The 12,062-nt window shown below is 36.8% G+C and overlaps 1 long non-coding RNA gene across 1 annotated transcript in view; it reads right to left on the bottom strand.

Annotated features, from left to right (window-relative positions):
- LOC143163193 (uncharacterized) overlaps positions 1–12,062 on the bottom strand; it is a 261,908-nt gene that overhangs the window by 212,814 nt on the left and 37,032 nt on the right. The gene's annotated exons all lie outside the window — the stretch shown is intronic.

Raw genomic sequence — 12,062 nt, 5'->3', positions numbered from 1 at the left:
GTAGACACCAAAAAAAAAAAATGTTGATCACTAATATCATCCTCATGGACCTTTTCCTTCCCCTGCTCCCTTAGGGAAAAGATTGCTTGAGTATAAGAGACTGAGTTGGTATCATCTAGCACTGTGAGCATCTCCCAAAATACCTATCGCACTGAGTTATTTCTTCCCACTGATTCTCACCATAGCTTCATGACAGAAGGTCTGCAAACAGGACTCAACATTTTGAAGAAGTGTATGCTAGGGGAATGCAGGAACATTTACTGGCTAGACAGTGAGACCAAGACTCAGGATTTCAATACTGTCACTAGCCAGTTCTGTCACACTAGGTCACCAGCTAGCCATCTCTTAATGATATGCTTCTCTTTTTATTAGCAGTATACAACTTTTGCACTCAGATCCTATAATCCTTACTTACTTAGAAAAATAATCATTAAGACCGGTTGTTTCAATTATATAAAAAAATCACTTCTATTTTAATGACCCTAGAGCCAGTTACCATTTCTACACTTGTCCTGTACCGCTCATCTTCTGTGCAGGTTCCTCCATAGCTAGGTCATATTTTTACTGAGCTCATATACACCAAGCACTGTTTTCTCCCATATTCCTAGCCTCTGAATTGCAATTGTCCTCAAAAGTGTTCTCTTTTGCTTACCATTGGCATTTGCTGTAAATTGCTTTTTGCATATCTTATGTGGATAGCTGAAAAAAAAAAATTGTTTCTCCGGTTCCCAGGCAGATAAACAAGACACAGGTGAAAACATAGTTGTAAATATGACAACATTCATTTTTTGTTTTGTAGGGTGAGAGAAAAGATTTGTTGCCACGCTTATCCTCTGTCTCCTGTTAGTAACATTATTCCCCAAAACTTCAGGCTTTTATTTTCAAGTATCAATGCCCTCTACTGGAGGGAATATGCCTGAACTCTTTATGGTAAGAATCATCTTTTCTAGTGCTATCCATTTGATGACTTCTAATCACTACCTAAAGATGAGGCCTGTTCTGAAACAGATGGCTGACAAACAGGTTGTCTGTATAGGTACTGGATCCTTTAAGACAGTAACTTTGTTCAACTTCTTAATATTAAAGAAGTCCAGTACTTTATGTTTTCAACTTTCACCCAAAAAAAAGTTAGGGGAAGATGTTTGTTGAGTAGAAATGGAACAAGTTTGCAGGAAAAATTTTTCTTCCTTGTCCGCTGTCATGCTCCCTGCCCCGCCCCCCCCAGCAAAAAAAAAAAAAACAACCCCCCATCTCCCCCCTGCCAAACCACCAAACTCTAATGTGTAAAGTCAAGGTTTTCCAAAACAGCTAATGACTGTGTGCGCTTTGCTCTTTGGGAGCTCAGTTATGACACTTCAAGACTATTCTGAGAAGCAGACCAGCTTGCACATTTCCACTTAAGAGTGTAAATGTAAGTACAAACCAGTTCATAACTGAAATTCCATTAAATACACAGGGAAAACTAAAAACATCAGATAGAAATTCAGCTTTGCCATGAGCAGGTGTTACTAATTCAAAATTCCTGGCTCAATGTCTGCTATGGATTTGGGAAAACAGAATGAATTTTAGTCATATTGCTGCAGTGTAGAGTTGTCTGCCCTTTATTTCTTCCTTCCCTTTCTAGTGTACATTGATGCTGTTTGATTACTTCTTAACAGTATTACAGGAAAGGCAGCTCACAACACATTTGCAATCACTGTTTGTTATCAAAAGGATTTAAAATAAAGGAAGATGAATTCTCAAATATGATGCAAACAACATTGTATGAACAACTTTGTCTTCATGCAGAAATGCTTAAATACAAACACGGCATTCCTGTGAATAAGTGTCTAGGAAGAGTGACTCAGATACAGGATTAGTCTGAAAAGTTCAATAGCTTTCCCTTGGAACTTTGTGTCTAGCCCACATAGTTATGATCTAATAACTGCTATATACTTTGTGAAGTGAGTGTCTGATCTTCATCTCCTGGAAATAGTACTGTGTTTATACCTCAAAGACCATAGTCATATTGTGCGTTCATGAGAGAATACAATGAGATCAGAAACCACCATGCTGATTTAGCTTGTTCTCTAGGTCAGGATTGGAGTGTAAAAAAATTGGGGGGGGTTGTGTTTCATTGCTAATAGATGTAATGATTTAGGTAGAAATGTACCTATCAAAACATTAATAGAGGATACTGACATAATTTTGCTCACTTATCTTGAAAGTAGAATATAATTTCCCAACCAGAAACATTGCATTTTTCCTGTCCTTTTCCTGACAGTAACAGAATGGTCATGAAAAAATTCAGCTGGATATAGTGCTTTGGAACGTGAGATCTTTTGATGATCACTTTTTAGCCATACATCTGAAAGACACTAGAAGGGGAGGAAGAACATAGAGAGGTTAGGACAACGGGAACACACAAGACACAGACCTATTGAGGAAAAAATGGCTTTTCAAATTTGGAGGCAATGTTCTGCATTTCATTTGGACAACCACTTGCTTCAGACTTAACAAAGTAAAGCATTTGAACATTGATGCCAAGAAAGCTGCAAAGAACAGACTTCAACTGCATCAAAGGAGCAGTAAGACCTACTACAACAGGCACCGAGAATGTTCCTGTGGGATGCTAGCAGTGGTCAGCAAGGAATCAATCATTAAAGACTTCTGCTAGTGCAATCCCTGCAAAGTGGCCTGGTCTAAAACCAGACTGATGACAAATCACATGCATTATAGTTGTGTAGAAAGAAAAGAGCTGTATAGCAACCACCTGCAATTTCGAAATGAAAGGACGCGAAGATGAAAATTGGGCCATTGTTACTAAGTAGCTGAGAATCCAGCTGAGGTTTTTGTTCTTGTTAACAGGAACAACAAAAGCTCACTTAAAATACAGATGGAAAGTATCCAGAAAGCAATGAGAAAATATCGATATTAGTCTTCTATCCTATAGGACCAAAAGGTATAATATGAAATATGACTGCTAATTATAGAAAAATAATTGCCTTGAGTAGCACAGAATACTCTGTTTAAAACAAAGAAAAAAAAAAGCACCTTCATATTAGACTTATTTGTCAGTAAATAAGAGGATGCTACTCCTTTAAATAATTCATCAATTCATACCTACACAGTGTGATCACTAAGAGATTTAGTTTTTCTCCATTTCTATATAGAGTGATGGATAACAGCTGGTAAGTATGTACAGCTCAGTGCAGAGAAACAGCACAAATAATGTAGTCTGTAATGGAGCTAAGTAGTCTTAGAACATCAAAATATCTCCATCATTATTTTGGTGATTTGGGATTAGAATCTTCAGATTTCAAGCTTGCAATAAGACTTAAAGGTAGGATTTTTCAAGAAATTGAAAGCCAAACTTTGAAAAACAGAAAAATGGTTAATAAAATATTTAAATATTTTTAATATAAAATCAAAAAATGAATGGACCATCTCAAAGAGCTAATACCATCCCCTATCTACTCAAGTTATAGGCTGGGTCCTGAAACAATCTCTTCATATTGCTGAGCAGTTACTCACAGGAGTAATTTCACTAAGTCTGTGTAAGTACTCGAGACAAGGGCTCATGAGTGAACACAAAAGCTTCACAAACTGACTCTAAAATAGCCCAGCAGAAAACCCAAATTACTTTAAAACAAATTCTATATCAAACCAAGCTGTACCATGAAATCGAGAAGAGTAAGTGTCTTCTTGAATCTTTTGATTTTATATTACAGAAGTTTTTTCCTAATGCTTTTTTCATATTAAAATAAAGGTATCTGTTAGGAGGAGAAACATTTTAAATTCAGAAATAAAAATATCACTCATTTACATCATATATGCTGTAGAAGTATTTATGAAATTAATTGATCCTTCTTTAAACTAAAATTATATAATGAATATTAATCCCACTATATTTCTTCTGTGGGATTTGTCTGAAGGTTTACAGAATAATAATGTAAAATCCTCTTTTCTGCACAAGCACATGCTACATGCAGGAAACAAAATTTGAGTCAGAGTCCTATTCATTCTAGTGGAAGACTCCACAGTCTTCTCTCCTGTATTCTCCAGGATTTATTGTCCTGACAGGTCTCCACAAAGCATGGTACGTGGCTTCCCATGGCTGCTTCTCCAAAGTTACTGCAAGAAGCACAAATTATTTAACTTCAGGCAGTATTAACTTTCCTAGCTTTTTGAAAGGATAAAATGAATAAACTTTTTGCTCTGTTTTTTCCTGCTCTACAGAGTTGGACTAGATAGTCTATGCTTATGGGAGGTGGGCTGGGAAGAAGGACACAGAGGCATCCAGCATCCTTCCGTACACAGAGTATTAGTCCAAAATATAGGCCTGGACTCCATTCGTAGCCCTACCACTGACTTTTTCTGAACTACTGTTTCTTTTCCTCTTTTTCTAAGTTGTTTGAGGCACGTGACCATAAAGCACTTAGCACAGCAGGGACCTACTCATGACTGAGAATTAAGTGCAATTGGAATGTTAATACTAAAAAGAGGAACAGGCCACAGAGGCAAAATCATTGGATTTGATGCCAAGCCTAGTATTCACCAATAAAGGAGGGATCTCCTCTGCTTATGGAGGCACACAGGCTAAGAGATTGTATATTTCTCAGAAGCAAATAGCAAAGTTCTTTGAAGTTTTTTCTTTCCCATGAGTACAGGAAATAAAGGAGTGGTACATTTACAAAGCGAGCAAATCTTAAAAGAGAAACTTCTGTTACCCTTTATTATTAGAATTAACCTCTGTTTAAATGAATTAATGAAGTACATAAAATTAATCATCATGAAATAGGAAAACTATAATACAGTGTTTAATAGTTTATCTTCTTTCCTTCAGCACCCCAAAACTACTGATCTTCGATTCAGCCCCAAATATTGCTGACAGAAATAGGAGCTCAAACTAAATCATTGACTAAGAAATATGTACTTGTACAGATAGCAAGCATTGCTTATACTGGTAAGCAAGAGTCTCTAAAATTGGAATAGCTGTAGCCTATATTTTCCTCTGGAGAACAAAAAGAGGTTTTGCCCTTGAAGATATAATTTATCTTCAGTCTTCACAGAATCACAGAATGGTTGAGGTTGGAAGGGACCTCTGGAGCTGATCTTGTCCAGCCCCCCATGCTCAAGCAGGCCCACCTACAGCAGGCTGCCCAGGACCACATCCAAACATTTTTTTAGTATCTCCAAGAATGGGGACTCCACAAAATTTCTGGGAAACATGGATCAGCGCTCAGTGACCCTCACAGTAGAAAAAGAGTTTCCTGGTGTTCAGACAGAACGTCCTGTGTTTCAGTTTGTGCCCACTGCCTCTTGTCCTGTCACTGGGCACCACTGAAAAGAGCCTGGCTCGATCTTCTTTATACCTTCAGATATTTATATACATTGATAAGTATATAAGCCTTCTCTAAGTATATATAAAGTACATTATATATATATAAGCCTTCTCTTCTCTAGGCTGAACCATCCCAGCTCTCTCAGCTTTTCCTCAGATGAGAGATGTTCCAGTCCCTTCATCATCGTAGTGGCCCTTGACCATTAGGAAGTAGATCCATCTCTCTTTTGTACTTGGAAGCGCAGAACTGGATACTACTCCAGGTGCAGCCTCACCAGTGCTGAGTAGAGGGGAAGAATCACCTCTGTTGACCTGCTGGCAGCACTCCTCCTAATGCGGCCCAAGATACCATTAGTCGCCTTTGCCACAAGGGCACATTGCTGACTCAAAGCAGGACCAGTGTAGATTAGTCTGCTCACTGCCTGAGCTTATGGTGTCATACATGGTCGTTTGTCTCACCTTATTTCCTTTGTTGAGTGTAAAATCTACTATGGGCTTGATTTACTTACACTCCCTCCCCCTTTATTTTTGTTTTAATTTAAACCTTTGTACGCATGGAAGTTTTGTACCTTCATGTGTCAAAACAGAAAATCCAGCCACATTCTTAGGCCCCATGTTAGGGATGAGGGCAGTCATAAATCTATAGAAAATATTACTCTTTATCTGATGTAAATATGAGTGGATGGGAATTAATACCTTGGATAAGATTGCCCATGATTAGGTATCTTATGTAATAACTGTCATCATTGCACAGTGAATAAGAAGAGATAGCAAATTAGGAGGAGTAATCCTTCCATGAATTTTGTTGCACAGGTTTAAATTACTAAGTTGTAAAGAATTAAAAATTATAGAACATAATGCATTAGTCAGAATCATATCAGTGGAAAAAAAGTAAAACAACTTTACATTTTCTGATTGTTCATGTAGAGTATATTCATTCTGTCCTCAAACTCTGAAGCTTCTGAAGCTGGTAGCATCTTTCATCAAATGGCCTGAAGAAACAGATGTTATGCATCCACATAGGCCAAATATGTGTCTTTGGTATATTGCCCCTTGGGATCAAAGAAAACAATTACATTTTAGTCTGGCCACTGAAGCCCAGGCTCATCTCATATGCTGAACTGAATGAAACTGAGGATAAAATTAACTGGCATAATAATATATGGATGTGCATGCAAATGAGAGAGGAACTGATTGGACATTACCTTCCCTGTTCTTTCACCCTGTCTAAATCAGTATCTTCTCAGTGAATGAAGAAAGTCAGAATGTGCAATATATGACATAAGAATGGAAGTTCTTTAACCCACTCTCCAGGATAAAGTGTGATTTGACAATAGGAACTAATTTCCCACACTTCTTATCTTTCCTGAGGGAGGAAGGGATAATAGATTTTCTTTAACGGCCCTTTCAAGTATTGTACTGAAGACGGAAATTACCACTGAGTCTTTAAAGTATGTACTTAATGTCCTGAGAAATGCGTCTACAGAGAGATGATAATAGAGAATTATATGTATACACCTACACGCACTTATTTTATATCTGGTTCATAACATTATTAAACTTCAGATAAAGCTGGTATCTGAATTATGACCATCAAACAAACAATGACACGGCAGATAAAGTATATCTGAGGAGGGCATCTGAAGCAATTCATGCACAGCAGCAGAATTTCCATTTTTGAACAAATACATGCATTTTCTACAGAAGACCAAACACGCAAAATAAACTGTTATCACTGTACATCAACTCTGCCTATACTGGGAGTCTTCCTTTGAAAATACTATTCTGAATCAAAGATGTCTAAACATTTTTGACATCACACATATATGATATCAGCCTTAAATTAAAAAAAAAAAAAAAAAAAAAAAGAGAAGTGTGTGTGAGGAAGGTATCAGGCTTCTTTTGACATATTGAGTATTCCTGTCCATCCCAACCCATTAGTAGAATTTTTCAACCCACCTGGAAGTAAAGTCCTGGCTGCACTGACATTTTATTTTGGATCACAGCTTCATCAAAATATATTGATTAAATGGTTTGTAAATTTACAGATTTCTCAATATTCTCAAATGTTTTCCTCAGTTATGATATCACAGAAGGACTCTGCTTTAAGATGTCTTGGAGTAAATGGGGGACCAAACTGCACTGGGCCTGACAGGGTAAAATAGCACATACTGAGCTGGTCCATGTATGCAGCAGCTAGGTTTCTCTTAGTGGAAGTAATTACTTAAAATGTAGATGAAGCCAACCTATTTTCTCTACATTTATTAAAATGAACAGGAAAGATATAAAATTAAGTCCAATATGGGCACAAATATTTAGAAAGCAGATGTAGAAGACATGCTGCATATCATTTATTCCATTTCAGATAAAGCATCGTCTCTGTTTTTCTTTTAATCCCAAAATTACGAACATACAGAATCATTAAAAATATCTTGGAGATGGAGATTCTGTATGTGTGAAGTGTTCTAGTTTTAATGATTTCTACTAATCTGTGAGTCTTACTAGTTCAATTAGTATTCCTCCAGAAACCTATCCCCCAAATGAAAAAAAAATGCTAACTTGTAAAAGGTATTTTATGTCTGGACAGCTTTAAATTCAGTACTTGCAGAAGTCCACAGAAAATGGAGAGCGTAAGTCAAACAGCAGCACAGAGTGCAAAGGGAAACAAGTAAGCAAGCAAGCAGAAGAGCAACACTGAAAAACAGTATTTTTTTTCTTCCATCTTATTTTTGCTTGGGCCTATTCCTACCTTAGCTTTCACATTCTTTTTTAAAGGAGAAGAATACATTTTATATTTGTCATGTGCCCTGTAAACAGATTGCCTGTTACAATGTATTGTGATGGACTGATGTCTATACAATAAAATTAAAATGAAAATGATGGATGCATCAGGATCTTAGTATTGACAGAATCCCCAACAGAAAACTAAACAATACCAAATTTTTTCTACCCTCTTCATAGCTACCTGTGATAACTTTAGGTAACTATAGTAACTCTTGGCATTCCTGCTGTCTTGTTAGGAAAAGGCAAAAATAGCGCTTTTGGAAAAGTCTGTCAGTCTTTTAAGCATTGTACAAAACCACAGAACATTTTAACGGATGCTGACAAGTGTGAAAACTAAAACACAATGGTAAATTGCCCAAATTGACCTCAGCTGAGGTGGAGAACAGTCAATGTTAAATTTACAGAGAGATTAAAACATATGGGTATGAATATCTCTTGATCAAAAATCAAGCAAGAAAGGCAATAGCATTTTCTAGATAACATACCCCTGATCTTTCAATAAGCAGCATAGAAAAGAGATCATGTATCACTGCCTTTTAATTTCCTCTTCCTCTTCTTCTAGTGCTTTTTTAGCTGTCTTGTGGTTGACTAGAGCAGAGATCAGGCAGCAACATTCTAATCACCTGAATGTATATTTTTTCCTCAGATGTCAAAAATAATCTAAAAATGTCAAGGAAAGAAAAAGAAAAATAGTGCAAGACAATAACAAGTCAAAAAGAATTCTAAACGGCAGTCTGCAATAATAGGAGTCTCTGTAGATGCCTGTGACTGCATGAGATATGTAATACAGTAGTAATTGCCTTGGTGAAAGACAAAACAATATAACACAACATTGTCCACCTAAGCAAATGTACATTTGCAGGCATGAAAAGTTCTATCAACAATTTACAGAACATAATTTAACAAAAATTAAACAACCTTCAAAAAGGATAGATCTCTAACAATACAGATGTGAGATGTTAACATTCCAAATAGATGAGAGTAAGCCCTGTTGAATGTCTTACACCACGTATGGTTTATAAGTTTAGTACCTAGATCCAAATACCTGTTCAGATACTGTACAGCGTAAAGTTTTAGCACAATTTAAAATGCAAAGACATAAAACCATTCAAATTCATGTATCAAGGGTGCATGAATTTCAGCTGTTTTCTGAGGGAAATAGAAAATTATGCATAACATCTAAATGAACAATAAAAAACAGACAGACAAAAACCAAACAGCTGAGTTGGAGCAGAATCCATGGATTCCATGTCCAAACAAGTCTGACAGTTAAAATTACTGGAACTTGATCATCCACTTCATTTTACCACTTTCACACTGATGTACTCACTCACTGCTTTGTATTAATTTAGTGACATTAATATAATGCCAGGGAAGACAGCAGGAAATAAAGCCGCAGATTTTAAATTTGCAAATCTGAAATTTAATGGGTTTTCTGTGTTTGGTTCAGAATGCACCTAATGCAGACAAAGCTGCAAGCTACAACCGCAGAAACAAGTGAACATTTGCCTGAGTCTCACAAATGTGCCGGCTAACCTGAGTTTGTAATGATCTCATTTAATGATGCCGAGCCACTTACATCTTAGAGGATGAATTGTTCTCGAGATTTTTTGAGGGATCTAAAACAATAAAGAAGAAATAGTTGAAACAATCTCTACTATCTAATAGTATTGCAAAAATCCAACATACTAGAGTGAGTCTTCAGAAGTTAGTCAACATGGTTGTGAATACTCACACAATACAGGCACAACTAATCACCATGTTCCCTAGTTCTATAATGTGTTCAAAACAAAGTTTCATCAATGTCCTTGCAGCTTGTAAATGATAAAAAACCCTCCAGTTAAGTCTGCAGAATTGAGTAAGGAAGATTAGAATCAAACTCAGTATAAGTGACTCATGAAAGACACAACTATATGAAGATCACATAATACAGAAAGCCACAGGATTGCTTTTACCCATGACACCTATCCCCTGAAATATTTTAATGACTACCAGAAGCACTGCTACAATTAGAGACTTTTAGCTTCACTACACTACATGGTAACTAGTGCACAGCTAAAACTGGGACCCAAACTCAACTTTACTGCAAGTCCATGCAATTTGGTAATACTACAAATCTGTTCCTCAGACTATGGTGACTCTAAAAGACTGAAACGCTTTACCTTCACCACATGTCATGAGAAAGTTATTTAAATCTTTTCTTTTCAGAAGGTTGTGGGAGGGTAAAGAGGAAATAAGAAACAATTTCTGGGCAATTCTGTTGGCTTGAGCTAGCTGACCTTCATGCAAGTTTGAAAGTGCTACTGTTACTTGAAATAGGATGTGGAGAAAAAGGGTATGAAACTGTGATGCATATTCTACAGCACATGGACTAATCCTGGGCTAGCAAAACATTCATTTCATTATGCTGTCCTCTGTTCCAGGGGCTTCTTGGGTTAGAACAGAAAAACACAGGCAGTATAAATAGTTTTAGCAGGCCACTCAATGGTGCCTCTTACCCATTTCAAAAATGCCATTCACCACATTAACATTTGTAGGCAGCCCCAAGTGCACATACCTCTAGTCATATGGCAGGTCATATGACATCCTCTGTCATGGGAGAATGTGATCACCCATCACACGATGCAACTTACTACTAACTTAGGGAAAAGTTTATACAACAGGCAATCTTGACTGAAGGCAACAGAATCAAAAGAGAAATTTCAGACTTCTGCAAGCAGAACATTCCTAAAGGGCAAGTACTGTGGGAATGAAGAACACTAGCAAAGGCAGTGAAGCAAGCTTTAAACAAGCAACCTCAAATACTACAAGCTGTATAAACATGGTAGCAGAAGATCTGAGTAGCTTTGTGTAGTGTAATGGCAGTCTATCAGGCTCTAGATCATATGGTGGGTTTGAATCCCATTGCAGATGTTTTGAGAAGGTTAATTCACTGCGCTTCTCAGATCCTCAGCTAGAGTAAAACACCACTTTAATCAAGGAGGCCGTCCTCATCTGTATCTCCTGAAGAGCTGGTCTTTGTATTCTTCTTACATTCCTCAAAATGTTTTTCTCAGGTGCTGTAAGGTTTTCTTATCTGCTTTTTGTTAAACAAGCTACAGAACAAATGCAAAGATACCCGTGTATGACTAAAATTGCAAGCTAAGCTTTGCAGCAAACATACAAATGCTTAACATTCAATTTACTGAACCTTCCACAAACAATTTCATGCCTCATTTTCCAGCTCTAAGTCGCTACAATGGATATCTTCACAAAATATGAAGTAAACCTCCGGTGTTAAGTATTCATTGTATACACTCTCCTTCTAAATTTCTTTGACCATCACAGTATTTCTTTGATGTCCCAGCATTTTTACATTTCAAAGACTAAGATAACAATGTGATTTTAAGAAGTCTGGAGGGAAATAAAAACAGAATAGACATCTATAGTGTGCAGCAAAGAAACTGCATTTTCTAAGACAGTTTCAGTACACTAGTTCAATTGTCCTGACTTAGTTTTGATTAGTGTTGGAAGGTTTTTTGGGTTTTGTCTTTTTAAATGGAGCTAAACAGGTCATAGAAATCCCTACTATTAACAGTGAAAGAGCAATGTCCTTGTAAATCATCAATTGCCTTTTTTTTTTTTTTTTTAAATCACTGGAATTGTGACACTATGAAGCAATTCTCTCACTTCACTTTCAATCCTCCACAGGCATGATGATGAAAGGAGCTCTTCTCACACAAGGGAGCCTCCTTTTTACTATACAATGCACAAATGGACTTACACGGCTGGACTGAAGACCTCAAGAAAAAAGAACAACTGGGAATTGGAAAGATGTGGAAATTAATATTGTTCAAAGAAATTCATATATTGTCACTGTAGAAATCCACTTACATACATGCAGCTTATGTTGCCTATTGTCTGTCTCTGATGTATTCGCTTAAAAATTAGGATCTCTAAAAATAGACGTTAATTT

Source organism: Aptenodytes patagonicus, chromosome 7, assembly GCF_965638725.1.
Source record: "Aptenodytes patagonicus chromosome 7, bAptPat1.pri.cur, whole genome shotgun sequence".
NCBI lineage: Eukaryota > Metazoa > Chordata > Aves > Sphenisciformes > Spheniscidae > Aptenodytes > Aptenodytes patagonicus.
The sequence above is the reverse complement of the archived record's forward strand: the minus strand, read 5'-3'. Positions and strand labels throughout refer to the sequence as shown.